Source organism: Nyctibius grandis, chromosome 1, assembly GCF_013368605.1.
Source record: "Nyctibius grandis isolate bNycGra1 chromosome 1, bNycGra1.pri, whole genome shotgun sequence".
In the NCBI taxonomy this organism is placed as follows: domain Eukaryota; kingdom Metazoa; phylum Chordata; class Aves; order Nyctibiiformes; family Nyctibiidae; genus Nyctibius; species Nyctibius grandis.
Window position 1 is genome coordinate 86,311,803 of NC_090658.1, and position 11,165 is coordinate 86,322,967.

General features: G+C 41.1%; 1 protein-coding gene across 1 annotated transcript in view; it reads right to left on the reverse strand.

The window, feature by feature from the left end:
* The window catches only part of FHL5 (four and a half LIM domains 5), a 29,298-nt gene extending 24,211 nt beyond the window's left edge, over positions 1–5,087 (reverse strand). The window contains exon 1 of the mRNA XM_068405489.1: positions 4,999–5,087. The gene's annotated coding sequence lies outside the window, so the exon portion shown is untranslated. The remainder of the gene's footprint in view (positions 1–4,998) is intronic.
* Positions 5,088–11,165: the final 6,078 nt, after the last annotated feature.

Genomic DNA, 11,165 nt, shown 5'->3' on the forward strand with positions numbered 1-11,165 from the left:
TATTCTATTCTTCATCATATTTCATTCTATTTTAACATAGTCTATCTTCCTAAAAGTGGCTATGATTTAAAATTAGACCCTGCAATGAGCAGACCGTGGTATTCTGTCTTTCTTTATTATGATGTGAGGTTACTGACCCTTCAGTTACTGCCCTGCTGGGATTTTTGTAATGTCCTGGCACGTGAAAAGATCCTTTTCTTGGTTTTGGCATGATGACTTTCTGAGCAGATTTCTTTTTATGATTATAAATACATACTACCTAAAAGCTGGTTCCAGTGTAGGATTGCCTTCTGATTGAAGGAAAATTAAGGCTAAAGTTTATCCGAACACCCAAGACAGTCAACATTTGACTCAGGCAAATAAAAACCATCAGTAAAGTCTTAGAATTCTGGAAGAAATTTGGTAAGAATGAAGAAATTCCTTTCTAACATTTAGGAACATTTTAACAACATGCTCTTTAACTCAAGGATATTGTGGAACAATGACTCCACTGAAACCACTAAAGTCTATTCAAGTGATGATGTGAAGCCTGACACGTAGCAATCATCTTCGCAAACCTAGAATGGAACTGACGAGTTTCCATACGGGATGATGCTCACAGTCCATAACTCTGACGAGCTGTGAGGGATAAGGTCAGTTTGAGGAGCAGAAGAGTGGTAAGCAGCAGCAGAAACTGCATTAAGCAACAAAACCAGTTTGAGTCCTTTTTGGTAATTTATGTTAAATTTTGTAAATGTTTTCAGTAAAAAGTCTAAGCAAGTGATTAAACAAATCAAGAATTCTGCTACTGTATTAAAAAAAACAAAATGTTTTGAGATTTTAATTTGAAATGTTTGTCAATGCTCTTCAATTTTCAAGCATCAAACTAAACAAGGATTGATAATTAGAAGGCCAGCATGAAACAGTTTTTCCTCTAATCTTTTCCCCTTTTTTTCATGCAAATAGAATCCCAGACTCACAGAACTCTAATTATGCCACAATTTGGCATGTTATAATACAGAAATGAATCATGATGTGGCTGAATTTGAAACCTGAAGAGCTCACTTGAGGAAGGCTGGGCTCCTGATTGATAAACAGATTTACAGCCTAATACTGTTCTGGGCTTCTGACAGAATTACAATCTAATACTCTGAATTATTTTACAGCTTTCCTTTCAAAGGTTTCAGAATGCTTTTCTAACAACAACAACAAAATAATCCTAAAACACAGTTGTGAGTTACTTGTCTACAGAAAAGGTTAATACTTGTCAAAGCCAAGTAATTGACTTGCTCAAGGTCAGAGAGCAAACCTGGAGGAGTGGGAAGAAAAGGAGCCGGTCGCTATGCCTTTGCCATTAGAATGGTCTGCTCATTGGGCTGTATCCACAGCAGTGGCCCGGGATAGTTAAAAACACTGTATGAAGGTTGCCAGCTGGTCAACCTCCAGTGCTAGAGGTAGAAAGCACTTCTAAAATTAGCTGAAGCTATAAAATGTTCCAGTTGTGAACATTGCAATTGTCCTTAATTACTCTGAAGTTATGATTAATATTCTTATACAAAAAGTTCTGGGTGGAATTTTTCCAGTTTTGTGTCAAACCGCTTACAGAATCACTGAATCACAGAATGGTTAGGGTTGGAAGGGACCTCTGGAGATCATCTAGTCCAACCCCCTGCCAAAGCAGGTTCCCCTAGAGCACATTGCACAGGGTCGTGTCCAGGCGGGTTTTGAATATCTCCAGAGAAGGAGACTCCACAACCTCCCTGGGCAGCCTGTTCCAGTGCTCTGTCACCCTCAAACTAAAGAAGTTTTTCCTCATATTGAGATGGAACTTCCCATGTTTCTTGACAACTGCCCTTAAGGTATTCGTAAGCGTTGATAAGATCCCCTCTCAGTCTTCTCTTCTCCAGACTAAACAGACCCAGCTCCCTCAGCCTCTCCTCATAAGGGAGACGCTCCAGTCCTCTAATCATCTTTGTAGCCCTCCGCTGGACTCTCTCCAGTAGTTCCTTGTCTTTCTTTAACTGGGGGGCCCAGAATTGCACACAGTACTCCAGGTTTTCACTAGGGCTGTGTAGAGGGGGAGAATAACTTCCCTTGACCTGCTGGCCACACTCTTCCTAATGCAACCAGGACACCACTGGCCTTCTTGGCCACAAGGCCACATTGTTGGCTCATGGTGAACTTGTCCACCAGAACTCCCAGGTCTTTCTCCACAGAGCTGCTTTCTAGCAGGTCAACAGGTACAATGGTTGAGAGAGTTCCTAATTATGAAGGATTTTCCAGTCAATTTGGATTGTTTCAGACAGGTTTGGATAACATGGGTTTGACCTCATTTTTTTCTCCCCAGCGGAACAAACGCAGTTTACAGATGGGGAACTGAGGCACAGAACAACTTGCTGGAGGTCACTCTGGACTGAATTCTGGTCTTCTGCGTGTGTGCTCTGTCAACAACTACATCATGTTCTGTCACTAGGTCATTCTTTCTATCAATTCTGTTGTCTATGCACGAAGACACATTACAGGAAAATGAATATTTTTCTGAGTTATAAAGCATCCAAGTGTGAGGCCAGCAACGAACTAGCGCAGCCTGTTCAGAGCCATTATCCATAATATGCTGAGATGTGCAAGAATTTACCAGTCCTTACACACAGACTTAGAAAAATTCAAACTCAAATGCAACCATGGCTGAGAAGAAAAGTAACCTACTAGCATGAATGAAGTAGAATAAAAGAAAACTCTTAGTCTAAGAAAGGAAAACAAGAAGGGATGATAGCTGATGTACACTGTACAATATCAGAGAAGAATGGGGCTATTCACAAAAGCTAACACCTAAGCCTACAGAAGCTAAGTAACAAGGCACTTTCTATAGTTCAAAGAGAGAGAGAAAGTCCTCTCCAGGGTGATTTCTAGCAGAAACTTAATTTAGCCATCATTATAAAGGCAACCAAGGGAGATAAATTAGACTTTGTAACAGTCCTGTCCCTCCCTGTATCTCTGCTACAGAATTTTATGTCATGGGGTTTTATAATTTTTAATATATCAGTTCAGTGTTTTTGGAGTAATGTTTGCATATTTCTACAAAACCATCCTCATTTCATCCCTCTTACATTTTACAGGAAAATTCAAACGTACAGAACGAGGGGTTCACAGCCTCCTTCCTCACTAGAGCTGCACGCCCTGTTCCCAGAAGAATGAATTCTGCTGCGGGAGCGCAAGTGGAGCATCAGCAGCATTTCACCATGCCAACTTCCAAACTTGGGGCTCTAGAGATTTTAATAGAAAAGTTGAACTGGAAATGATTAATTTTACAAGCATCCTAGAATTAGACATAAGACATCATCTTACCCTTAACTGGCAGGGAAGCATGCAGAAAAACTCAAGTCAGTGTTGTTCCCCTGGTGATCTAACAGCCTGAACAGCATCTAGAGCTTGTTTAGTCGACAAAGGGCTGCTTATTCAAACAGGGTCAGAATTTCATCCTCTGATTTTGGGCTTGACATTTGGAAGCACGCTGGTTAAGATTTTCACATTTCTTTCTGTCTGTCCATGGTTAGGCAATACTAAAAGTTTTTAACTTTTTTTGAGAAGTAAAACTCAGATATAGAAAAAAATGAAGAAAGCCAGACTTACAGGTATATAGCCCACAGAACATATGTCTTACTAAGTCAAACAAAAATATACGCTTTGTAAAATATGACTGCCTCCAAATAACCTGTAGATACTATAGGTCACAACTGATCAGAATCTCTTTCAAGCAGCTTTTGATTTCATTTTGCTCTAATCCTACAAGAAGGTTAGTATGCCATCTTAAGTTTCTACCAATTACACAACTTTGAATCAAAATGACTCGTGTCATTGCAATAAAATGACACGGCAAGACCATCAGCAATCTGTTATAACATTAAGACATAAACTCCGTTACAGCCTGTTCCGCTAAAATACTCTAGAACTGTCAACTCATCACAGAAGCAGAAGAAAAATGGGTTAAAATATTAACCACAAACAAAAAAAGGCATCTGAAACTTGTTTCCTAAATATAAAAGATTTTGTGCCCAGCTCCAGACATAAAACCTGATCTCTTGAAAACAGGGACAGTTAAAGAAATATATTTTCCAACATTTATATTATTGAAATGGAAATTATATTTGATAGTTTTGTCCAAATTTAATTGTAACCTCATTATCAAAAAGACTGCTGTTACGAAATCAGGTAGCAGTACAATCAATATACACAGACCTTAATTAAGGAATATTTCCACCGTTACCCATACTTCTTTTTTAATTCTGCAATATAGGCACACATTTCCAGCACCATTTCAGTAAACAGTGGCATGTCCTTTCAATACTACTCTTTCTTTTCAAATTCTAAACCAAAATTATGATTCTAAAAATGTGCTAGCTAAAAGATAAAACAAAGTGTCTTATGGAGTGAGAATTTGGAGGTAATGCTTGATTTTTATAACAAGTTGAGATAGTGCTAGAAACACCAGCTTGGAAACCGGTTTTACTTCAAAAAAAAGCAAGAACAAACAACGTTAGGAGTTAAAATTAGTTGTGCCAGAAACAAGCATATTACCTTATCAGAAAAGACACTATGTAGTAAGTTTTCTTGCAATAGCAAATAGCTATGAAAGCTTGCTAAGAGATAAAAATGGTGATTCAAATGTCACAGGAAGCAGCATATACTTTTTTTGTTGGCTTGTTCTTTGGAGTAAACAAAATTAATACTCATCTCATTACAAAGGAAACTCCAAAAAATCTTCCCGTAAATTAATGAATGAGCCAATTAATGAAATTAAAACAATTGCATCCAAAAAAAGTGTGGTATTTGTTTTAGTACACAAAAGAAAAAATTTCTTATATATGTGTAGAATTCTGCATCTAATTTAATTAGCAGTTTTGTGTCTGAAGAAAAAAGTTCCTGCTTACTTGCTCAAAACATTAAATTAGGTACCTTGTATACCACCACATTTAAACATTATGAAATAAAGGAATAATGGAAAAGAGCCTCAATACTCACATTCGGTTTTAAACTGCTTCTCTTGGTAACTTGTGCAGCAAAATAAAGGAAGAAATAATTACACGTCTTCACAGAAACAAGCACTCATGAAGTCCAAAAGAAACAGAACACTTTGCCAGAGCTATTTGAGGGTCCCATCAGAATTTGGCTGGCTGGAGGAAGGCTGAGGGTCAGTTTGTTTCCCTTAGACCTCATGACATGCAAATAGCTGGCTGCCTCACCACTGAATCCAATCATTCCTTGACATACTGTGTTTACAAATTGCAAATACATACCATGTAGGAGGTTCTTAAAGGAACGTATTTCAGACAGTTGTCAAAAGGAAAAAGTCTCTTATTTTAAAAAACTAAAGAGTCAAAACCCCCAAGCCCTAAACTGTTTAGTACAAGGAAAAAGAAAAAAGAAAAAAAAAAAAAGAAAAAAAAAGAAGGATTATCATTCATCCCCAGATACACTTTGGTCCATGCATAATGAATCTGAAAGACCTCACGCAGGCTTGCAATTCAGAAAAGAAATAGAAAAATCGTGATGACTAAAGTCTGACTGCATACAGGAAAGGAGGGGCAGGGGGAAACACTCCTCCAAGTTCAGGCAAGACTTTTGGGGACCCAGCAGAACTCCTCTGACACTACTAAAACAATTTCTGGGCTGGAACAATTTGCCACTCTTCCAGCACGCAGGAACGTGGTCATATGGTGTTACCATCAGAGTTGCAGCAATGGCTCCCTCTAGGTTCTAGGTTGGGGGTTGGACTCGATGACCTTTAAAGGTCATTTCCAACCCAAACCATTCTATGATTCTATGATTCTCACTCAATATTTCTCAGTTCTTGCCTTCTTTGAATTGCAGTCATCTCTTCTACTTTTTGCTTGGACAGAACAGGGGCCAGCTAAATTTCACAGTCTACAGCATGTGTGGAGAATACAGAAATGCTTATACTTTGCATAAGATGCTATGCAGACCTTTAATCAGTTGCAGCTGAAAGTAAGGATATGGTGTCCACTTAAAAATGCAGTCTGAAATTAAGCAGAGTGAAAAAAAAGGATGGCTGCTCATGATATGAAACACGACTGACGTCCAGGCAGATTTTTCCACAACCAAGAGCCAATAGATCTGAATCATTTATCTATAATGTCAAGTGGGTGGGAACTGCTTCATATCACAGACAGAAGAAAGAAGGAAAAATTTAAATAGTTTAAAGATGTATTACATTATCTGAAGACTTTGGTAAAATCGCCAAATCTGGACAACGTGGTCCGGAGGTTATCTGTGTCTAGGTAGTATCTTGCAAGACACAACATCAGACTGATCATTATTGCCAAGAATTCATCATCTCTATTTGTAGCTGACTGGTTTATTAAATCTCTGCAGACACTTATTTTATCATCTACTCAAACTAGATCAAATTCTTTCCTCCTATTGTTATATCATAGAATCATAGAATGGTTTGGATTGGAAGGGACCTTAAAGATCTTCTAGTTCCAACACCCCTGCCACAGGCAGGGACACCTTTCCTCTAGACCAGGTTGCTCAAAGCCTCATCCAACCTGGCCTTAAACATGGCCAGGGAGGGGGCAGCCACAGCTTCTCTGGGCAACCTGTCCCAGTGTCTCACCACCCTCACAGTAAAGAATTTCTTCCTAATATCTAATCTAAATCTACCCTCTTTCAGTTTAAAACCATTCCCTCTCGTCCTGTCACCACTTGTCCTTGTAAAAAGCCCCTCTCCCACTTTCCTGTGGCCCCCTTCACGTACTGGAAGGCTGCTATAAAGTCTCCCCGGGGCCTTCTCTTCTCTAGGCTGAACAGCCCCAACTCTCTCAGCCTGTCTTCATAGGAGAGATGCTCCAGCCCTCTGATCATCTTCGTGGCCCTCCTCTGGACTCGCTCCAACAGCTCCATGTCCTTCTGATGTTGGGGGCCCCAGAGCTGAACACAGTACTCCAGGTGGGATCTCACGAGAACGGAGTAAAGGGGCAGAATCACCTCCCTCGACCTGATGGCCACGCTTCTTTTGATGCAGCCCAGGATGTGGTTGGCCTTCTGGGCTGCAAGTACACATTGGCGGCTCACGTTGAGCTTCTTGTCAACCATCACCCCCCAAGTCCTTCTCCTCAGGGCTGCTCTCAATCCATTCTCCACCCAGCCTGTATTTGTGCTTGGGATTGCCCCGACCCACATGCAGGACCTTGCACTTGGCCTTGTTGAACTTCATGCAATTTGCACAGGCCCAGCTCTCAAGCCTGTCAAGGTCCCTCTGGATGGCATCCCTTCCCTCCAGCGTGTCGACCACACCGCACAGCTTGGTGTCATCGGGAAAATTGCTGAGGGCGTGCTCAGTCCCACTGTCTATGTCACCGACAAAGATGTTAAACAGCACCAGTCCCAACACCAACCCCTGAGGAACCTCACTCGTCACTGGTCTCCACTTGGACATCGAGCTGTTGACTACAACTCTTTCAGTGCAATCATCCAGCCAATTCCTTATCCACTGAGTGGTCCATCCGTCAAGTCCATGTCTCTCCAATTTAGAGACAAGGATGTCGTGTGGGACAGTGTCAAATGCTTTGCACAAGTCCAGGTAGATGACATCAGTTGCTCTTCCCCTATCCACCAGTGCTGTAACCCCGTCGTAGAAGGCCACCACATTTGTCAGGCATGATTTGCTCTTAGTGAAGCCATGTTGGCTGTCACCAATCACCTCCTTGATTTCCGTGTGCCTCAGTATGGTTTCCAAGAGGATCTGCTCCATGATCTTGCCAGGCACAGAGGTGAGACTGTCTGGCCTGTAGTTCCCCGAGTCTTCCTTTTTCCCCTTCTTGAAGATGGGGGTCATGTTTCCCCTTTTCCAGACTGCCACGACTTCTCAAAAATGATGGATAGCAGTTTAGCAACTTCATCTGCCAGTTCCCTCAGGACCCATGGATGCACCTCATCAGGTCCCATGGACTTGTGCACTTTCAGGTTCCTTAGATGGTCTCGAACCTGATCTTCTCCTACAGTGGGTGGTTCTTCATCCTTCCAGTCCCTGCCTCTGCCTTCTGCGACTTGGGTGGTGAGGCTAGAGCTCTTGCTGGTGAAGACTGAGGCAAAAAAGGTGGTCCTTGAATACTAACCAGCTTTCTTGGGCTCCTCTTCCCTCCAGGGCTTTATCCCAAGGGACTTTCCCAAGCAGGTCCCTGAAGACGTCGAAGTCTGCTCTCCTGAAATCCAGGGTGGTGAGCTGGATGCACGCCCTCCTTGCTGCCCTATGGATCTTGAACTCCACCATTTCATGGTCGCTGCAGCCAAGGCTACCCTTGAGTTTCACGTCCCCCACCAGCCTCTCCTTGTTGGTGAGAACAAGGTCCAGCATGGCACCTGTCCTCATCCGCTTCTCTATCACTTGGAGAAGGAAGTTGTCATCCACGCATTCCTGGAACCTCCTGGATTGCTTGTGCCCAGCTGTGTTGTCCTTCCAACAGCTGTCAGGGTGCTTGAAGTCCCCCATGAGGACCAGGGCCTGTGAATGTGAGGCTGCATCTATCTCTGTCTGTGGAGGGCCTCATCCGCTTGGCCATCCTGGTCAGGTGGCCTGTAGCAGACGCCCACTATAATGTCTCCCGTCCCTGCCTGCCCTTTAATCCTGACCCATAAGCTCTCCGTCGGCTCCTCCTCCATCCCCAGACAGAGCTCCATGCACTCAAACTGATCATTGACATAGAGTGGAACACCCCCTCGTCGTCTCCCTGCCTGTCCTTCCTAAAAAGCCTGTATCCCTCCATTCCAACGCTCCAGTCGTCAGAGTCATCCCACCATGTCTCTGTGATGCCAATAAGGTTGTAGCCTTGCAGGTACGCGCACGTCTCTAGTTCCTCGTTTGTTCCCCATGCTCCGTGCGTTTGCATAGAGGCATTTCAGTTGGGCCCTGGATGAAGCTGCCTTGCGGCCTGAAATTAGTATCTGTGGCTCTTCTGGCGCTCTCTGTGCCATAAATATGCTTTATTTATACCAAGCACTTCTACGCTGATTTTTCAAACTTCTGATTTTTTTGAGATTGAGAAGAGAGAGGCCAAGTTAGGTCTGAATTTGAGTTCAAAATGAGAATCACTAATACTTTCCTCTTGCCTTCACTTCCAGAGAAAAAAATGAAAGTACAATTCTTGACGAAGAACCTTTTGAAGATGACAAGACAGAGCAAGACTGAAGGATTAACCAAATGGATTTGACAAAAGAGGTAATGACAATTAGAAATAGTTCTAAGACAGTACCTTCTTTCCAGAAAGGATGAGAAGTACAGACACCTCCTCTAGCATATCATCTTCCTTACACTTCAAAGATTATCCTTAATTTCGTCGAACTGTAGATAGAATTCATAACTATGTTACTAGAAGACATGCCTAGAGAAGCACTTAAAACAGAGTCAGTTTTTGCCAACAGGGGCAAATTGAGTACAACTGAGGAGGACAATAGAAACTCTGCTGCTTCTTCAGAACATCAGTTTGAGGATGTCTCATACAGCTCCTACATCTCTTGCTGACCTTCCTGAAACAGAAAGCACCTTATTTCATCTGTCCCCACACATGACCTGTCTTGACCTAGCTTCCTCTTCACATTGAGGATTTGGGAAATTCATCAACCAAATTATGTTTCTCTTTAAACTTGTCACTCTCCCTGCTTAATTTTTAAATGTAAAAAAGATGCCATTCCTTAACAACTCCTTAAAAATAATTCAATAACTAATTTGTTGTTTTCCTGAGAAAACATCTTTGGCATTTACTGAGTAAATGAGTATGTTCTGTTACTTGGGTCAGCAGAGAAATGAATTCTGCTCTCACAATATTCTGTTTATCCAAAAGCTTCAGATAATTACTGTTTTCTATGTTTAAAGTACAATCATTGTTCAAAAAGTCTGAGTAGCACATATTTGGAGGCTCAAAAAGCACTCAAGGGAAAAATCACTACATGCCTTGTTCTTATATTCCTCCCTAGGCATTCACTTTTGGCCCTTGATGGAGATACAATACTGGGCTACACAGACCTTCAATCTGACCCAGTACAGTCACTCTTGCGTTTTCTGCAAGAGTAATAAACTTCCTATTTAAAGAAAACCAAACAAATCTTCCCAGTTTTGTAGAAATTTCCATTTTCCTGGTCTAAGGAAAATGTAACTGTTATCAGAAAAAAAAATTCCAGGAGCCACCACTGCATCTGTAGCCTACTCATGAGGCTACACAGAGAACAGAAGTACTGTAGTTTTATCTGAACAAGCTGTAAAATGGATTTACACAGACACCAAATCCCAGTGCTATTACTTAGAAACTTGTGCCAAGTTTTTTTTTTTTTTAAGAAGCTGTGAAACAAGAGCATTGGAAAGAAGGCTGCAAGTTCTAACAGCGTAACAGTTTGCTTAATTTCCAGCAGACCTGCAAATAACCAGCTACCGAAGTCACATTTTGCCACTTAAAAACGGGGAAAGGAAAGGCTGTTGCCAAGAAAGGTATTATTCTAACCATGACTAATGCACCTCTTCCAATTTGCTGAGTAGCAGCAAATGAGCCTACAAGATGCATGTTTATAAATACTGGTGTATATATACATACAAGCATATATACACATCAGCTTTATGAGTCTATAAAAATATAATGGTGGTGTTTAAATACCATGGGTGAAGGGCATGAGAGGCTGACACTAAATAATTAAAACCAAGTAAAAGCTTTAATTTGTACACTTCGTATTGCCTTTCATTTTCCTAGATACTCCAAAGGGCAGTTTTGTTTTGTTAACTGAAACTCTGATTGCTAAGACAAGCTTTCTCTTTCTCCTGCATACATTCCTCCTAGGTAGTGGAAAAAAAACAGGAATTCACAAAATATTCAGGAAATTGTGAATATTCCTTTTCTTTCTCTTTCAAAATACTTCTATTTCATAAACTAAAGACTGATTTTCCACATCCTAGAGACAAACATATCTGGGAAGCTTTTCCAACCTGTCTCCTTGAATTGTTAGTAGTCAGAAGATATCTCTGAATTTTTGTTCCTCCCTTGTATCTACTTCAAAGAATATATTTTTTTTATCATTCTTATAACATTTGCTACAATATAGCAAGTCTCACACATGATATAGTAAATTTTATACTAAATATTCATTATTATTCCAGCATAAAACAGTACCAAACAAAAATACCC